We start from the raw sequence: 9,198 nt of genomic DNA on the forward strand, positions 1-9,198 counted from the left end.
AGAAAGCAAAATTACATGTTGAGTAAGACATATTACACAGTATAACTTTATTTCTAAGTAAGATAATAATAAAAATAAGATCATAATACTTCTTCTACCATGAGGAATAACAACAATAATAACAATGCATTCAATCTTATTTCCCAGCAGTCCATATCTACAATCAAAGATGCAGTTCTGTGTATAGAAATCCCCAAAGCCTCCACTCCAGAGAACCGTATGTCAAGATAAAAAATTGGTCTGTTCTCATTACTTGTTACCTCCACTCCTGGTCCTCTGTGGTTTCTCTAGCTCTAACCCTACATGCATTAATGCTTTCCTGATTTACTCCTTGCTCTGTGATAGGCCAGCACAAGCATTGATACACTTACGCATGAGTTAGACTAGGGCACTAAGGAAGCCAAAAAAGACGTCTAGCAGCACAAAATAGCATGCAAGACTATATTGGAATTGCCCCTGAAAAGCTATAGACCAAATTTCATCCTAGAATGCCCAAAGGGTTTCTTTTTGAGGTTTCTTTGGTAGTTTCTAGTAGGTTGGTTGGTTTGGTTTTTTGATAAGCAACACAGAAATCATAAAAACAAAATAAATAAAACAACCTTTTTTATTCATTTGTTATTTTAACTAAGTCTGTGCTTTTATTTAGACCAAAATCTTGCATATGGCATTTTCAAGCTTACCTATACTTACACAGTCTTCTTTTTTCAGTTGTTAGCACTTCAACCCTCCTTCTCTAGGTCACTTCGTTCAGCATCTTCTACCAGATGCCAAGAGAATCCACAAATCAGGATATACAAAGTTCAGAAGAACACAGCAATTATTTACTTATGAATACACACAAGAGATGCCAAGGTGTAACCAGCAGTATCCAGAAGTTAATTTGCTCTCCCATTCTCATAGCAGTCATCACTCAGTGGAAAACAACTGATCTCCTCAGAGTGGGTAATCCTCAATCTTACCGAGTCATCAAGTTCTAATTCCCTGCTTTTTCTCTTAGTATTTAATAACTTTTCTAATCAGTGTTCTTCCTCTTTAATTCTTCCAGGATTAAATAATTCACATTTTAATAATTTTCAGAATAGAAAGACAAGAAGCTAAGACAACATCACATTGTTCTGCAGCACCAAACCGTTTCAACCACAAACTATCAGGGAGTTGGGGGTATCTGTTGTTTGGGTGGTCTCAAGCCCTTATAAAAATGCTTTGTCTGCCTAGGATGAAATGGGAATTTGTTATAAAGTTCACACAAGTAACGGTGATCCACTCCTGAACATCCAGCTGAATTTAACCACAGCACAAGCAGATAGTGCAGACCATCTCCAACTTAGTCTGGCCTCAGTGGTGCTGCTGCCTTTTACAGTGTAGAAGAACTCTTCCTTCCATGTAACTAAGTGCCAGTGCAGGCAAGAAAGAGGAGAGCAGTCTCACATAGAGGGAACCTCACACAAATCCAGCACATACAAAGGCCGCCAAACTAATAGGCAGAACATTGCAGCAGATTTTTAAAAATTCCCTAAACCACAATTTTCCAACTGTCAACACTGAAAATATCTGCATTCGGTTCCAGGAGGCCTCTGATGGAGCCAGGTAACTTTGCCACACAGCTGCCTTAGGGCCTGCCACCTCCTCTGCCCCAGCCTTGGCCACAAAATGAACTCTGAGCAGTAAACACAGTTTTCAGAGCTTCCAAGTATTCAGAATATTGTCTCAGGAATTTCTCCAAATGCTACTTTTTCAATAGATGCTTCCATTATGACAGATCAGCATTTTCAGATACACAACAGCAATCTCCACTTTTAAATATGCATTTTAAAAGGTTTTATACATTTTGTTAGATATATTCTATATAGAGATATATTATTATATTTAAATATTTATTACATATATCTCTAAAAAATATATCTAAGACATACGTACATGTTTCCTCCATCTAGAAACAAATTTTGCCATCCTTGCAAATCAAAAATATGTTTGTGTGTGTATGCACGTATGTATGTGGATGTGACTAAGTGCTACCCAACATAAATCTAGTCAGAAGTCAGGCCTTTAAATATTCTTGAGGTTATCCTGCTCATCTCTCTGGTTCTGGCCTGTACTCTTGACTTCTTGTATCCACAGAAGTACTAAGTTATAAACTGGACTACTGAGCTCATCAGTCTAAAAACAAATACTTCCCTAGGGCAAACTTCTGTCTACTTACCGAAAACCCACCTTAGATATTATTAGTTTCTAGTTTTGTCATTACAGGAAAACAGTGGTTTGCACTGAGATACTACAATATTTCAAGTGGATTGCAGTATTTTTTCAGCATGTTGCATAACTCTAGTGAGACTAAGCAGGCTTTTCCCTGTCCAAAGAGTTATTTCTTCTGATTCTGAGCCACAAGGCATGTCATCCTAATTATTCATTGCACTGAAATGCAAATAGCAGAGATGGGCAAACATAAATGAGAGGGTTTATTAGCAATACAAGCCCTGTAATAAATGAAAAATGGAAGAACATTTTTTTATAATAGTAAACCATGTGACCAATTGTCTATGCATCATTTTTCAGCTCAAGTGTATTCTGAAGCATTTACTCATAATGCTCATATAATGATGATGCTTCCAATTTTCACCCTTGAGAGATGAAGGTGATCTGTAGCCATTGTATTTAAAGGCTATCAAAGACTGTAGTCTGTCATTATGCTCTAATAAATCACATTGCTTTCTGTTTTAGCCACATCAAAACTGCTCAGTTTTAAAGCCTTAAAAGCGAGATCCTATTAGTATCGGGACAATTTGTGAGTGTAAACAGAAACTTTAATACCTCAGTGTTGGTTGATGGTTATTGTGCTTACAGCTGACTAACAAGCTCTTTAACATACTCCATTCCAAGTTCATTTCCACTTTCATGTCTCCTGCACAAGACATAAGACATTTGCATACAAAACATTTGTAGCGTAGCACTATTTATTAGCCTATACAAATAAAAATTCAAGAGGTACTAGCAAATAAATATTACTCACAGGTATGTGTTGTCAATTGCTTTTTACTTTATTCGAAGTAGTACAAGCATCTGATCTCTCAGTCATATTGAACTTCCTTAGGCCTTGTTCAGAAAATCTGTAGAGAAAATCTGTTAATTCTTTTGGATGGATGCAAGTAGAGACCCCTTTCTTTTGTGTTTTTATCTCACACACTATTGTTTCAGAAAATTATTTACATGCCAGAGGAATAAGGAAGGACTTCTTTAAAGAAAAAAACACTGACAGTTGATTCTGATTCAATTGCATACAAAGAAAACTCTAATAAACATTAAGGGATCCAAAATTTCACACTAAGTAATGAGCAACATCAAGAACAGGTTTTTGTAGCTCTCTTTCCTTACTGAAATTTTGAAGTGTATTACTTACATGTCAAAGTATCTGTTTTACTGTCTTTGGCTTCTGCATGATGTTGTAAGTGAAGGCAAGAAAATACTTGACAACAGGTGTTTTTAAAAATTAAATTACTTGATCGTCAAGAGATACTGTAATTACACCTGGAAGTTATTAAATTGCTTCTTGAGTTTAAAAAAACCCACTCTTTTATAATCACAACTTTAATGGAATTTGAAATGCACTAATACACGACAAAAGAATTGAATATAGGAAACAGGGTATGATAGAGAAATTAAACTAATCACTTTGGAGGTATAAGCAGTAAGGTTAAAGCTCCAGATTATTATTTTTTTAATCACTGACATTTGACAGTGCTAACAATCTGAAAAAAAAATATATTCTAGTACAATGAAATTGTAGTTTCATCATAAAGATGTGTGGATGTTGAAAACTTCCAAAACAATAACACCATCCACTTTAACAGAATCACAAAATGGTTTGGGTTGGAAGGGACCTTTAAAGGTCACCTGGCCCAACTCCCCTGCCATGGGCAGGGACATCTTCAATGAGGTCAGGTTTCTCACAGCCCCATCCAACCTCGCCTTCAATGTTTCCAAGCACAGGGAATCCACAGCTCATCTGGGCAAGCCAATCCAGTGTTTCACCACCCTCACCATAAAACACTCCATCTTTACATTTAGTCTTAATCTACCCTCTTGCAGTTTAAAACCCTTAACCCTTGTCCTATTGCTACAGGCCCTACTAAATAGTCTCTTTTTGTCTTTCTTTTAAGACCCTTTTAGGTGCTGAAAGGCTGCAATAAGGTCTCCCTGGAGCCTTTTCTTCTCCAGGTCGAACCACTCAAAGTGTCTCACTCTGTCTTCACAGGAGAGGTGCTGCAGCCCTCTAAACATCTTTACATCTCTCCTCTGGACCCACTCCAACAGGTCCTTGCCTTTCAAGATGGTATGGGAAGCTACATTATCATTCAGATCCCTTCAAGACCTTTTGTCTTACTACTAGGTTTGCTTTTCAGCTAACTTAGAAAACTGATCCCATTGAAACATGACCACTTATTTTTAGAAGACATACAGTAACATAGTGCAGAGGTGACAACCACCTTTTCAGTGCCTTTCTACATCCACTTAACCACTCACTAAACATGCACTGAAAACTTTTAACTTTATAAACTTTTGTTTAAAAACTTTAAATTTTAAACAAAAAAATAAAATGCAGCCAGGCAGAGCTCCTGTATGACAGTAAATCCCTTACGTGACCACACATCACATGAAGCAGAAAAATGAACTACCTCAGAAAGTGACTTGAGTGTGGATCCCTCCATCTGTCATTTGCACAGGGAAAACACAGGGCACAGCCATCCTAGCATCACAGGTAAAGTGAAGAAAAGAACAGATTCTCCCAAAAAATTAAGTGTTTTCTCCGTTTCAAGAGATAATTGAAATTAATGTTTTACTTAACACAGTGCAATGGAATAAGAGCATTAACATGCTCAATTGCTTTGATTCGGCAGCCTTGCAGTAACTGCCTAGGCAGCGCCAACTCAACAATTGTCTGTCTGCTGCAAAGTTAGCACGAAGCAGGTAAAATTATCGTAGTTCAGAATAACTAATACTTGCTTATATATATATACTCACATATATAATAATTAATGATAATGTAATATTTATAAAGGACATGTATTATTACATTATTTATTATATTACATATACATGCATGCTTTCTTTATATTGATACTACAGCTGTTGCCTGGAAATAAAACATCAGATGATAATTAAGACACTATAAAAAAATTCTTCCTTGATTAAAAGATTTGCTTTCCAAGATTACTTTTTAAAATTAGAATGTAGCAAGACATAAAACATAGCTTTAAAGATTTTCTATGTCTCCTCTTATATTACATTATAAGCTAGCTCAGAGTCAGTCATGATTACTGTTCACTCTTGTCCTCTATTCTGAGACTAAAGAACAGCACAACCTAACTGGATTAGCTACTGACCACCTGTAAGAAGGCAGCCACTTGTGTAGGTTTTTGGGTCTAAAGTAAAAAAGCTCAAGATTAAAAATAAAATCAAAAGAAAAAAAATCACTAAGTAAAAGCACTTTACACTCATTTCTATGATATCCTTGCACCACACAGAAAGGTAAAAACGGGACTTTAAAAGATTTTAAACTGGTTTAGACTCATGAGCCTGGGATAAGAGAAGCCTAGTGTCTGACCCCACATTCTCTCTGAAATGCAAGCTGAATTCCTCTTAGGATCCAAAGTTTAATGTTTTCCAGACATCCACACTAGATGGATTGATTCTACCCCAAATTCCTTTTTTAAACAAAATCTCCAAACCAGTTACAGAGCACAGGAGACACTGACCTAACTTGTGCCTAACTAGAATTGTCTGTTCTCTAAAAGGACAGTCCCTCTAGGTTCATTATAATAAAACCATCTCCAGTATGCTACATATTCCACCAAAATGAGTTTGAACTTAATAGGAAATATTTTGCTGAGAAATTCGTATCTTTATAAATGCTATGCCTTTTTTGGTGGTTTTCCCCTGCTGCTTCTCCAATACAAGAAATGGCTGATTTTCTTGAGATTCATGGTGGCAATTAGATGATCTGAATGTTCTACACTGTCACACCCAGACACAATTTTGGAGGCTACGATAATCCTCTTTCTGCTAAGGTCAATAAGCCTTTCTTCTTTCACTACATCGGAATTGCGAAATGAAACAGCAAACAGGATTCTCTGCTCACAGACAAAGGAGCATCATGACCTACATAACTTACCCAAGACTGTTTTTTTCTCTAGGGTGCAGTTATTGTTTCCATCTCAAACTCTAGTATCATCACTTCATCATCTTATGCTGGAGGGATGGCAATTGTTAATGTCCAAGTAATTTCAGGGTCAGAATTGTACTGAGAGCAGAAATGAGGTATACCATAAAGAGAGCATACTGTGTATATATGGGGTACATTGCAAGGGGAAAGCCAAACGCCAGTCACCAAGAGCAGAATATCAATGCATGTGGTACTGTACCTCTTTTGGATATAATGGTGGCAGAGATGAGTGTTGCAGTGTCAAGAAGTAGGAAAAAGTGTAATATACCCCTGTGTTCTCCACACTGCAGAAAGCATTAACCAAGACCAATGATCAAGTGCATCAATACGTGGCAAAGCCAAGCTGTGGAGACTGAGGATTGCAGGGTAGCATAAATAATGTAAAATTATGAATTAAACACATCGCAGTGAAGAGTGTAACCAAGAAACTAAATGCCGACCATGATTTCTGCAAAAAGTGCTCACAAAAATGCCATTTAATAAAGGTTTGCTTGTACATAAAGGTGCATACTATTACACAGGACAGCCCAGGAAAGGTGGAATCAAAACTGAAGATCCAGTAGGCAGGTTTAACAAGCCTTTATAGTCTAGGTATAATTTTCAGTTGCAAACTGAATACTGTAGAAAGTCTATGTGAGGTCAAACATTCACATAAAGGAATCAACTGAAATCTCACAAAATATGCTCCCTTTTCTTGAGTCTATGTTGAAGAAAAAACATTTTTTTTACAGGTCTCGCATGCAATTCTCACAAAACAGATCTGAGACCACCTAATGTACATATTAAAAACTGAGCTAATAGTATCTAATGGATATAGGTAACATTTTTCTTCTCTTTAAAAAAAATATCAGCTGTACCACTTCTTCCAAAAGACAGACCTTCACAACAACTAATTCTGGCATCAAGCAGCAGTTCATTCTTGACAATTAAGAAGTTCCTAGATTTTTATCTCCTACTTCCCACAGTAGGAAACTCACTGAGTGAAATCTTCCTGTTTAGAATGCAAACAATAGTCTTTGGGACTTAATATAAGCAAACTTAAGACACTTCATAACTGTAATTGCTCCCATAGTAGTTTCAGCATTTTGTGGAGCAAGTTATTTTCTACCCAGGTACTCACAGCTACTCAGGTGGGCACAGAAGAGTCAGAGAAGATTCTGTGTCCAAGTTCAAAGCTGGAGTATGTGACAGTTGCTCACTCCTGTTCCTGCGTGTAACTGGCTGGCTTTCTGCTAATAAACAGCAAGCATTATGCACTAAGCAAGGCCAGACTGGATGGGGCTCTGAGCAACCTGGTCTATTGGAAGGTGTCCCTGCCCATTGCAGAAGGGTTGGACCCAGATGATCTTTACCAATCCAAACAATTCTGTCATTCATAATTTCCATTGATTTCAAACCTCAGCAGCCAAACAGCAAATTCTAATACAGCATTTTCGCAAAACATTGCCTAAAAAATGCAGAGCATCAGATTCACAGGAAAATCAACATTATTCTTCCATAGTTACAACAGATTTCATTTACAGCAAGTGAAGGCTACCCCACATTCAATAATTCTGACTAAGCCTTACAGTGATTAAGAAAGATCATTATTCATGCTTTCCAGAATTATGTATTTGCCCTGACAGGTAAACTGTTCTGTTAAAGTCTTGTCATCATTGGCAGTGTTTTCCATTTTTTCCACCTGTCACTATAACAAATTTATTACCAACTGCTCAGTGCAGATTCATCAATCCTTTAAATCAGATTATGTGCATCACTAAATTCACTAGACAAGAATAACTGACTATACCTTTGAGTTGCAAAGAAATAGAAAATGGAACCTGGAAACATCTAAATATAACCTACAAAAAACCCTGCTTATTTCTTGTTTTTATCTGCATGTCACTAATATGCATCCTGGCATGAGTGTCTTGCATTATTAAAAAGGTCTCCTCTAAGGCAAAAACCCCTACTTTAGAGAACATTATAATGTATGTTAAAAATAGCTCTCAGGGGTTTTTTTGTTCTTGCATTTTATTAAAAAAAAGTTGGATAGTTATTCCTTGATAACATTCTCAAAATAAGTTGTACAATACAGAATGCTTTATCCCTTAAGGGAAAATGACAGCAACTAAGACTCTCATTAGCATTAGTTTCCAAACAACTAATAAAGAAACCGTTCTTCAATTCATCTTACATCCACTGAAATGGAAGCAGTCATTATCTTCTGCAGCAAGTCCAACTTTCAGTACAGCATGGATATTTTATTTATAAAAATCTGAGGTATAATGAAGGATTACAATAGCATAAATAAAAAGCTAGGCTTCCCAAAAAACAGTAATTCAGGCTAGGCTATTCATGCCTCTCAGCATCTAGAAACAAAAAGATCTCTGGTGAGAAGACAGAACTCCAGAAGAATGACAGTAATGAATAGTTTGGGCTTGGATGGATTTCACAGATCACCTGGTCCACCTCTCCACTAAAAGAAAGACTAACTTGGACATTACATCCCACAGACCCTTGTCCAAAGTCAAATTCTGAATCCCTCCAAGACTGTAGATTCCACCATCTCTCCAAGCAAGCTATGGCAGCACGGGCTGCCCTGCTTCCCACACCACTTGTGAGAACTTTCCTTTCAGAAGCCTGTTTGTCCTTTTCCTGTTCACCTCCAAGACAAGTTCATCCCCTTCCTGACTTGTCTAAATTAAAGGCCAGTGGAAGTACCACCCTTGTTTAAAATTTAAGAGGAATGTCGTCAAATGTGCGATTACAGTTTTTCATTTCCCACGTTATCATAGTCACAATAATTTATACACTCCAACAGCTTACAAATAGAAGTATGTGTGCAGTTAAGTCTCAGCCTTTTGAAAAATCATAGCAAATCTTTCCCATAGCCTCTTTTCCTTGAGTCTCTCCCCTCCATCCCATGCCTTAAGCTTTCTCTGGAAAGCAGTCCATGAAAAAATGTCCCAAAAAAAGGGGAATAACTAAAAATGTTACAG

Source organism: Corvus kubaryi, unplaced genomic scaffold (assembly GCF_017639235.1).
Source record: "Corvus kubaryi isolate FWS band 111438036 unplaced genomic scaffold, C.kubaryi_AGA036_p1.0 split3-131, whole genome shotgun sequence".
NCBI lineage: Eukaryota > Metazoa > Chordata > Aves > Passeriformes > Corvidae > Corvus > Corvus kubaryi.